Here is an 11934-nt window from a genome sequence, read left to right as displayed (position 1 = left end):
AATACAGTCTTGTCTATCTGACTGACATCATAGAAACAAGCCCTCAGACCTTTTTAATAATAATAGTAATAATAATAGCTCAGATTTATAGCCTATAGCCTATGTTTTCTAAGTACTCAAAGTTGCTTTACATAAAGGGTTTGTGTTAACTTATCCTCTTAGCTTCATTGTATAATCGTACTGCTGTACTTTTTGCAAACTGTTAATAAAGTATTCCATCAACCAATCAAAACAGACAACAAGGCAAAACGAAATTTTACCTCAAAATGTAAGTGCATTTTAATAGTATATAACACTGGAGGTCCGGTAACCGAGCCAATCTCATCGTGACCATCCCTCTGGAACATGGGATTTATACACGCCCCCTGGGTCCATTAAAACTCTTTTTAAATCACTTATAAGAACTGTTTTCCAAAAATAGAAATTGAGTCCACATTGCATTCTGTCAGGGAGGTGGCTCTTTATCGTTTATGATCTTTAGTTATATCATGTGAATTATGTAACAAAATGCCTGGACTCATCTTTTTCTTTTTTTACATTTCTTGAGATATATCATGATTTATGATGGGACTTTTGAATTACCTATAGGTGGCATATAATGCAGGACCTGAGAGTACAGTGGACTATAATAATTCACAACTTGTCTCTGCCTCGCCAATCAATGTATCACATCTGGTATAGGCGACCTGCCAGATATGAGTGCATCATGTGGTGATTGCATGTAGAGAGGGGAGGGGAGGATATGAACCTGATGGGGAGAGAATGGTGAGAATCAGACCTGGAATGTCATAATTTCTGGGACACGGCCAACTTGGCCACTTGGCCTTTGTTGTATGGCACAAATGTCATGGGGGCAGTAAGGCCATCAATTAAAACAGTTTTTAGTTGATTTTAAGATCATGGAAATAATTAATGTAAGGGTTAGGATAATTAACATTCTAATACAAAGCATGACTATCATCGGGGGAAAAGCTGTTTATTTCATGAATTGCGTAATGTATTACAATCTCCTGAGCCAAAAGGTTCATACATGCTGAGCCCTGGACTAATCAGAATCACTGGACTCATTTCAATATGGCGATGGGGTGTGTGGGATGAACCGTCCACTCGGCTTGTTGTGGTCATCAGTGTTTGTTTGTTTGTCTGTCTGTTTTGTCTTGTCTGTTCTCCCATTGGGCTTGTGTGTGTGGCCAACCCAAGGCACAGCCAGGAGCCACCACCTATGTACGTACGCGTGACTGTGGAGCTAACAACACTGTAGAGCAGCATGGTTCCCAAACTTTTTCATGTCAAGGACCCCCAAAATGAGATGCATTTGCCTGCGGACCCCCATCTCAAAAATATTTTTGTGCCAGGGATTTTTTTTAAATACAAGCTTGTATATGTGCTATTTTTGAATAGCACGTATAAAATATGGTTAGAGTGGTTAAAATGATTGTGACGCTATATTAACTAATTTTACTGGGGACCCCCTGGTACCCCACCAAGGACCTCTGGGGGTCCCCGGACCCCACTTTGAGAACCAATGCTGTAGAGAGGCCAAAAACGTTTTGTGGGAAACATACACAAAAATGTAATACACACAAGTAATTTAATTTAATCCTTTATGTTTTGTCTCCCATTTTTTGTCATGGATCAGTGTGTCAGGGAGAGTTTGGAGAGAGAGTCTGGAAAGATGGATATACAGTATAGACCTTTATTGATCTTGCGGGGGAAATTAAGTTGCCAGAAGGCAGCACTGCAGTTAGAGTTACAGATACAGAGTAAGACAAAGTACTGCAGGACACAGTAAAGGTGTCTTCTTCTTTTTTTTAACAGAAAGAGGCAGAGGAGAAAACGGTGAAATCAGCTGGGACATTGCTGGCAGGGCATCAAGGCCTCAGGGAGGGTAGATGTTTTTTTGAAGGGCAGAAGGCCAAACTGAGTGGGTTGGGTGGCCATGGCCTTAATGGCCTGCATGAAATTCCTGTCCTGGTGAGAATAACTTCTTTCTTTTCTTTCTCTATAGAGGAGATGAGAAGAAAGAAGCTGCTGTGAAAAGTATTAAAGGTGCAGTAAGTGATTTCGTTTTACTTTTAATATAAGTGTTAACTAGCTCTATATTCTGATAGCAATCATTGCTATATAGTATATACTGTAGAGTATTTGTTCAGTAACAGCAGGGGCCTCTCTGTCTCCTCCAGCTATTTAGTAAACCTTTGATCCCATCAGGAAAGAAAACTCATACAGGATAACGTGAAATTGGAAGAGATGACACAAAGAAATGCAATAGACAACATTTTAATTGGAATACTATCACATTTAAGCTGATAAAAATGGGTTCTCTCTGGTTGGACGTAATTGATGACCCACCTGAAAAATCATTTATGTTATTAAAGACCTGGAGAGACAGGAAGACCGCTGTTACTGAACAAACACTCTGGATTACTATCAGAATATAGAGCTGTAACATTTTCAAACCAAACAAAGTTTCTAGCTCAGCTATTTCCACTATAACAATGTTTTTTTTAAAGTAGCCTACTGTATAAAAGTATTAAATATGCCAGTCATCTCTTTGGACAAGTGATTTTTCATAACTGCCGTGCAATTTTTGTTTACAAAGCCTACGAAGAAATGTGTGGTTTTTTTATGTATATATGTTCCAATGTTCAGTGCCAAAAACACAATTAAAACATTAATCGCAATTGTTTTGCATGGCAATGAATCGTCAACCAAACTGTCATGATTGTGACAGCCCTGTGTGTAACTTCATCAGTAGTTCGGGTTCAGCTCAGGTTACACTTTGAATCGTTACAGATGGTTGCTCACCTGTCAGTTTGCCACCTCTAACAGGGGGGGTGGGGGGGTGGGCGGGTGTCTTAATTGCCTCTTTATCCTGCCAGCTGGCAAAATGCCAGTGCAGATAATTGTTAGCATCTCTATAACAAATGTTTATCCTGGGAAATTAATACGGAAACTTCACAGGCTGTCAATGTTTAATTATTTAAAGATTATTATTATTATTTATTTATTTTGTGTACATATATATACTTTGCATTTTATGCTTTATTTAGACAAAAGTGTGTAAAGACGAGAAACGTAGGGCAGACATGAGCCACATGAAGGGAGTTGCCACCCAGGTCTTGTCCATACAACACAATATTTCTAATTAGTAGCTAAAGGGCTTGTTTACCGTGGTGTCAGAGTGTGTGCTGCATGCTCCTGTCAGGTTCAACCTCTGAGAAATGCCAGGCTGCTGAGAACAATAGGAATTCTATTCTATTCTCTTTCTATCGCCCATGAGAAACGTGGCTGAAAATGAAGTCGAGAGAGAGAGAGAGAGAGAGAGAGAGAGAGAGAGAGAGAGAGAGAGAGAGACTCATTTTATGCATGGCAGGGCAGGTGACATGAGGACGCCATGGTCTATGATCATTGTCATTTCAGATCATCATTGGCACAAGTACCCTCAGAAAGAAATAAACAAACATGCAGATCAGTGTTTCTCAACATCGGGTCTGGGGACCACCAGGGGTCCAAATGGACACTTTACGGGTCTGTGACTCGGAGAGTGTACGAATGGAACCAAATGGACCGGTTACATTTGTACACTCTCAGAGTTGAACAAACACTGAGGCTTTTACAGTTTGCATTTGGGACCCAGAGATAAAACATTTGTATCAAAGGGGGTCCGTGGCCTAATGCATTATCAGTGTTTCCCAAACTGGGGTCCGGGCCCCCCTTGGAGGGTGCCAAAGATGACAGGGGGACATGTCTCGTTTGTTTGGAGGTAGTCCACAATTTTAAACATGTTGCACAAAAAGTCACAGCTAAATCCCACTTGTAACATCATAGGCTCTATGCACAGCAGCCATATTATCACTTATTTCACAGGTGTTACCAATGATACTAATGAAGGCTCTGTTCCATTTAGTCTAGCACAGTGGTTTCCACGACCCCCATAACTCTGAGTGTACAAATGGAACCAAATGGACCCGTAAGTTACACACCTGTAAGGGGCCATTTGGAAGTCCATGAGGGTCCCTGGACCCCAACTGTAGACCCACTGGTGTAACAGAGTGTTTCCATTGGGCCAACATGCACAATATCAGCACCCTGACTCTGTTTGACCAGAATGGAACAGAGCCTTCGTTAGTATCATTGGTAACACCTGTGAATGTCTTCATAATATGGCTGCTGTGAATAGAACCTATTGTGAAAACTGGAGGTGTCCTTGAAATGAAAAAGGTTTGAGAAGAAAGTTTGAGATGAAAACAGAAAAGGAGAGATCGCTGCATCGACAGTCCTTCTCAGGTAGGCAGTCTATGCAGGTATATTCTCTATTTAATGATATTATGCTGGAGGCTATCCCCTGAGCTCTCTTTAATTAGCTAAATCCCAATGGAGATTGGCCATTGCTCCAACACTGGACTCTATTAAGGCTGCCTTGAAAAGACAGCCATTCTCTCAGGCTTATGGCAAATAGCTGTTTGTTGTTTTGTTTGATTGTTTGTTTGTTGGTTGTTCATTGTTTGTGATGTAAAGCATCCTTGGGTTCATGAAAGGCACTATATAAATGCAAGCTATTATTATTATTAAATCAATGAATGCTCTCAATTGTATTTCCTACTGTTGCTTACTATGTTTTTGCACACTTGCTCTTATGTCTTCCGGACACCTAGTCCAGCGATTCCCAACCTGTGACCCGGGGGTATTACAAATGGGCCCCCAAATAATTGCCAAAACACAGAGATTCAATTGCTAAAATACAGTAGCATTAACATTACAAAATGAATGTAAAAACAATTCATGGTATTTATTTCTATAAAACCTTGAAAGATTCGTTTTCATTGTGCTACCAATAACTTAAAATACACTAAGTTAGTTCCATTGATCCAAGACAGAAACACAATCGATCGATTGATTAAAACAACATCTGAAAATGCACACAGCCTCCCCATCTGACCACTCAACACGGCAGCTGCAGATGTGCAGGCTGCGAACACTTTCAAGATTTTCAAGTGGGCCTATATCCAGAAAAGGTTGGGAACCGCTGACCTAAAGAAAACAGAACGCACGCAACAGTTAAAGGGATAGTTCACCCCCAAAATGGCTTTTTTTCTATCAATTAGTCACCCCATGGAGACTTGAATTCATGGATATTTTTTTGTTTTTGTCGCTTTCCTAAGCCAAATAATTTGATGACCGGCAGCGGAGACACAATAGTCTCCTTTGTATCTCCTACCGGAACAGCCCAACAGCACAATGAAAAAAGAAAACATGTCTCATGTCCCCTGGACACCTCTGGAAAAATCCCTCCACCCCTATACCCCCCTATACTCTCTCTCTGATTACAGACTAAAATCATGTTATTTGTACTTTGTTTTTTTGATTGATTGAATATTTTATTAGGCAAAAAATGTAAAACAGCACAGTTACATTTAAAATACTTTGTCTAACAGGTCCGTTCATAAAAGTCCTCGCGGACTTGTTTCCAATGAGGGCCTTGGTATTCAATTCATAGACATATATAGTGGCACCACAGTTCGAATATCATTACAAAAAAAAAGAAAAAAAGACTATTCCAATCCTGGGTGGCAGTGCTGTAGAAGGAGAATTTGCCCATGTTTGTTTTATGGGTGGGTGGTACCAAATTGTTGTTAACGCTCCCTCTGGTATTGTGACTGTGGGTGTCGCTAACCTTTTGGAGGTATTTACTCAGATATGCGGGAATAGGGGGCATATCGGGCAAATTTGCATTTACAATGCAAATTTGTAATTGAACTTGTCTTTCCTGTGTGCATGGGCGGATTATAGACGAAGGGCCCCTGTATGTCTTAATACGTCCTTGCCTGTGTGTGTCATTGATCTGCTTAACTCATGTGAGGAGGCTGCTGTACACCAAGTCATGGTTCCTGGTACACACACATCTGCCAATAAATGAGTGCTGTTTCTGATTCTGACTGTAATGTACATCGTGCAGAACTACCTATGTATCCTATAAAGCTATATCCACGGAACTAATGGGTTGAGTGGAGCTTGCAAATTGGAGTCAAGAGGACAAGAAGTGATCTTCACCACTGTTCTAAATAGCTTCTTCATCACTTTTCAGGGAATTTTGTGCGACAGCAGCAAGCATTTGTAATGAATGTAGAAAGTGGTGTTCAGCATAAGAGGCTCCAGAAACAAGCATTTGTAAATGAATGTGAAAAGTCTAGTAGGAGGCTTCAGGCAGCTTGAAGGACCTGTAAGGATACAGAACTAGAGCAGTGATTTTAAAACCTCAAGGACAACCACTTTGATATGATATTTATCATGCCCGATATTGAAGTTTTGGCCGATATCCGATTACAGTTACTTATAAGGTCAAATCGACCGATACCAATATTGAAATACAAGTTTCTGGTACGGTTGACCTTACACCTGTTATTCAGTAAACTGTGATGCTGAGTGCTAAACAATGCCTTCTTCTTATTACCTGATTTATAAGGCCTACTGATGCACATAGTTCAAACCATGTAAATGTAGTATTTCTATTTAACATTTATCATCTATCCTTCTGAAAGGATAAACACTGATTGAATCTACAGCCTTCGTCATCACAATAAGCTTTTTCACCGATTAATCGTGCATCCTTATCTCTGGGAGCCCAATCTACACTGTAAAGTCTTAATGTAACTCTAAACATTTGGTTACATTTGTACATGTTATAACAGGCCTGTAAAGGTCCATTTAGTTCCTATTCCTAACTATCAATCATGTAGCTGGCGACCCCCTGGCTGGACACCCCCCCCAAGGACCTCCGGGGGTCCCCCGATCCCACGTTGAGAACCAGTGGACAAGAAGACCGCCATCGTAATGGAAAGCATCAGTTGGATTGTGACTCTGAAACAATCAATAGCGGTAATCTATGTTGCAGTCAAACAGAAATCCTTTTTCTTGTCTATTTCCAGCTCCCCTCATGTCTCAAGGGCCTCACTAAAATGATGTTGTACGGCAGTTGGTAAGATGGTCAAAATATTTAAACGTATAAACTAGTCTTAGATAAAACGTTATTCTTTTGTACAACAGTGAAAGGTATTTCAAAATCAAAATGCAGTTCACAGTTTTCTCAATTTTTTAAAACTTTTTCCAAATATTCCGCGCGCGTGCGTCGCACGCACGCACGCACGCACGCACACACACACACACACACACACACACACACACACACACACACACACACACACACACACACACACACACACACACACACACACACACACACACACACACACACACACACACACACACCGCCTCTCATGTGCCTTGTTTATTCATAGTCATGAATCGTCCTGAAACAAAAGTTTAATTTACTTTGGGAATTTGTGAAACCTCAGAATGATCAGTATTAGTAATAATTATGTTTTCTTTTTTAACAGCTAGCTAATCCTACTTAGGAACCGAACCACTGAACGTTGACAGATTTAAGTTGTGTTGTAAGCACTATGTGAATAGATTATTTGTGAGTGACTATTATGTTTGAATGCACTTTGTGAGAATGAGATTCACACCTCAGGTGATAATCCAAAGTCCATGTAGTATACTGTTGAGAGACTATAAAAAAAACTGACATTAAAATAGAAAACAAGTTCAGGGAAAATAAGCTGATACAATTTGAAGGAAATAAGAATGTTAATTCCACAATGAGCCAATAGTGAGTGAACCACTAGGCGACTTTTCAACATTGTGTGACACATTTGCTATATAATGCTTATGAAATCTAAATAGCTGAGTATCCAGTGGTGTAAAGAAACAAAATACATTTGCTACATTTTTAGGTATTTTTACTTTACTGGAGTATTTCCAATTTTCAATACTTCTACTCCACTACATCTCAGGGGTAAATATAGTACTTTTACTCCACTACAATTATTTGAAAACTGTAGTTATACTAGTTACTACTATTTTTATTATTATTACAAAACAAACATACATTGCCCACTTAAGCCCTGCAAATTCGGCCATTTGAAAATAGCCAATCTACAAGCTCACAACGCTCATTGTGAGCTTGCAGATCTGCAATTTTCAGAAGATCTTTTACACAGTTTGAACTTGTGAAACGGGACATTCTGGATGATGAGTACTTTTAGGTACTTTAAGTACATGTTGATGCCAATACTTTAGTACTTTTACTGATTGATTGATTGATTGATTGATTGATTGATTGATTGATTGATTGATTGATGGATTGAATGATGGATGTACTTTATTTAGTAAGACATGAGAACATCAGTACATGGAAGTACAAATTCACAATACAAGGTCTACTAAACTGGAAGACTCATTATGCACTGAGCTTGTTTAAGATGAGATCCCCATGCACACAAAAATCCTGATGTACTCAAGTACATTTTGAATTCCGGACTTTTTTTGCATTACTTGTAACAGAGTATTTAATTGCAGCATTCATACTTTTACTTAAGTAAAACATGTGAGTACTTTTCCCACCACTGCTCACCGCTGTATACGCGCGCTGCCTGACGCCTGGGAGGAGCTCCAGCATTTCCCAGCCTGCTCTCACCGCTGGTCAAATGAAGACTCGCTTACCAAAGGATCTATTATAGCAGAAGAGAGGTGAGTCCATTATTATATCAATGTTGTCACCGTAGACCTTAAAGTCTTTTGTTATAGTTTTACTTTTAGATGCATCTTGTTTGATCGTTGAACTCGCCAGACAATGACTTTAAAATGTATCAGTTTTTCCACTGGAAAGTATTAACGATGATGCGTAATTTGGATGAGGATCGTGGAGTGCGCAAATCACGCACGCAACACTGTGATGAGGGCTATACACAAACCCTCTCTGCATCACTTTGTATCGATCGCATTGACTTGAAGTAGAGTTCAGTTAAACTTGGCATGAACTGACAGCTAAATATAGAGTAAAGTGAGAGGTTTTTACGCACGAATGAGGAGACACTGTAGACATACAGAACCCTTTAGAACGAACGGGAGCTGTCACGGTGAATCCACGGCAGTGCGTTGCCGATCAGTTCGCTCGTTTGTTGGTTTAGCAGGTGTGTGTGTGTGTGTGTGTGTGTGTGTGTGTGTGTGTGTGTGTGTGTGTGTGTGTGTGTGTGTGTGTGTGTGTGTGTGTGTGTGTGTGTGTGTGTGTGTGTGTGTGTGTGTGTGTGTGTGTGTGTGTGTGTGTGCGTGCGTGCGTGCGTGCGTGCGTGCGTGCGTGTGAGAGAGATCTATCCAGTGTTGGGATTGACATTTTATGTGGCACAGGCTTGCCTCAAATGAAACACTATTTTTATTAAATATTTGTATTAGGGAAAATTATAAGTACATTTACAGAAGTACAGGTGTACATTTGTATTCCCCTTTTTTCTCCTTGTCCCCCCCCCCCCTCCCTTTATGTCTGTATACATGGAGAAACCATAATAAAACATGTTCAAAATATATCAACATATATATGAAATATATAAATATTATATTATTAGCAGATATATCAGAAATGGATTAAAACGTCCAAAATGGATGACCTTTATGTCAGTGTAACATGTACGTGCGCACACGCACGCGCACGCACACACACACACACACACACACACACACACACACACACACACACACACACACACACACACACACACACACACACACACACACACACACACACACACACACACACACACACACACACACACACACACCCCTTGCATTTGTGTCTTGATGAATTCATATTGCATAATGATGTAGATTGCAGCTTTTTGTGACTGATAGATGAGATGCAGTCAGTCAGAGGTATATGACATTAGCAGTATAGCCCATACTTATCTCATTTGTCTATTTTCCCACAAGTCATTGCATGATTAACTGTTTGTAATCTGCTATTTTCTTCAGGCCTTGCATGGTGGCACCTGACATTTGTATGTTGTTTAATACCATGGGGGTGGGTAGTTGTGTATGGCAGTTGTTGAATGCTTTTCCTTTTTTCATCTGTTATACACAAAATATACTTAAAGTATCAAAAGTTAAAAAGTGCTCATTACAAGGAATGTCCCATTTCACAAGTTCAGAATGTATACAAATCTTTTGAAAATAGCAGATCTACTAGCTTGCAATGCGTCGCATCGCGACGCATTGCGAGCTTGTAGATCGGCTATTTTCAAATGGCCGGAATGTGTATAGGGCTGAAGTGGTTAATGTATGTTTTGTAATAATAATCTAAAAAGTAACTAGTAAAAGTTTTCAAATAATTGTAGTGGAGAAAAAAACTACAATATTTGCCTCTGAGATGTAGTGTGGAGTAGAAGTAAAAGTATTGCAAATTGGAAACACTGACGAGGTGTCCCTGAGCAAAACACTTAACCCCTAACTGCTCCTCCCCTGCGCTCGCTCCGTCTAACTGACTTGGGCAGCAGTTCAGCATGAGTGAAGCTGAAAACTGAATTCCCCCTGTGGGATCAAATAGGTCTAATTATTATTATACGCATGTGTACCCCACACACATGCATATACAGATATATACACTGATAGACCATACTGTTGTTTAAACCTATTTGCTTCTTAACCACTTTAACCCCAGCATGAACGTTCACCAAAAATAACGGATCTGCAAGCTCACACCGAGCTTGTAGAAGTGCAGTCGTAATTCAGGTCTATTTTTTTACTAAGAATAGAGGGCTTAAGTGGTTAAAACCTATCTGAAAGTAGCATCTCTGTCCGGTGGAATGTGCAAAACTGTTACTTTTCAGGATTCAAATAAAAAAATAGCCAAAAATAGTGGATCTAAAGCTCTTGTGTGACATTGTGGTGTGACGATGTTAATTTACGGAGAGGAAAAACCCCAAAATACGGAGATAAGAGATTTCTGCCCGACAGTAATGACAGACAAAATGTGAGGTAACCAACTCAAACTACATAAAAGACCACTCAGCTAAGACAGCAGGCAATGAGGCTGTGCACGTTCAGTCACTTAAGTCACATTGTTTTTTGAGACGACCTGTCAAACATACACCGACCCCAAAGGACCCATAGTGTCTATCACCAAGCAGATGACCTCTCTCGCCTCTATATGTCTCCAAAGTAAATGTTCAGAAATACACGAACAAGAGCCACAGCAGGGGGTCTCTGGAAATGTATCTCATGTCATTTCTAACCCTAATCCTAACCCTGGTTTAACCACATTAACCCTATTTTATACTTTGGATATTCAAAAATAGCAGATCAACAAACTCAGAGCTTGTTTTTTTGTGCTTTTTTAATTGACAAATCTTGATCATTTTTTGAAGTTTAAACACAAATCTTGATAATTTTTTGAAGTTTAAACACAAATCTCTTTTTGGGGTTCCTTGACATGAAAATGTTTGAGGATTACTGTCCAGGACCAAATCATTATTTTGAGAATATATCCAACTGCCTCTGCTCTTTGTTTTCAGCAGCACAGACAGACAGACTGATGATGAGAGAGGGTGTAATGGAGTAACTGCAGTTATACCCTTACACCCTCTCTCTCTCTCTCTCTCTCTCTCTCTCTCATGTGAAAACTCCCTTACCCCTTGAGAGGGGATTTTTCACTGAAGTAGCCTACCATCGTTTGACTGTCAGAAACAAGGATGACAACTTGGGGTGTCTGGTGCCATGAGCATGTGCTCCTTTCCGGGTTACAGGGACCCGTCGGGTTTCGCATCTCCCCTCTCTCCCCTCACTCAAACTAAAAGGAGCATATATTGTCCCCAAAAATAATCATTAAAAATACATTAAGATATTAACCACTTAAACTCTCTAAAAAGTAATCTGAGCCCTGTACTTGGTCCGCTCTTTTTCCCCAAATCTCTAGCCACGTTGTGAGCTTTTAGATCGGCTGTTTTATTGCAGTTTACTGTAGGTTTCAAGTTGTGGAAAATGTACGAAAAGAAAACATAAAAGAGGATGACAACAGTAACTTAATTAAATCCCTTTGTGAGC

Source organism: Gymnoscopelus microlampas (assembly GCF_963454915.1).
Source record: "Gymnoscopelus microlampas genome assembly, chromosome: 18".
Taxonomy (NCBI): domain Eukaryota; kingdom Metazoa; phylum Chordata; class Actinopteri; order Myctophiformes; family Myctophidae; genus Gymnoscopelus; species Gymnoscopelus microlampas.
This window is presented reverse-complemented; position numbering follows the sequence as displayed.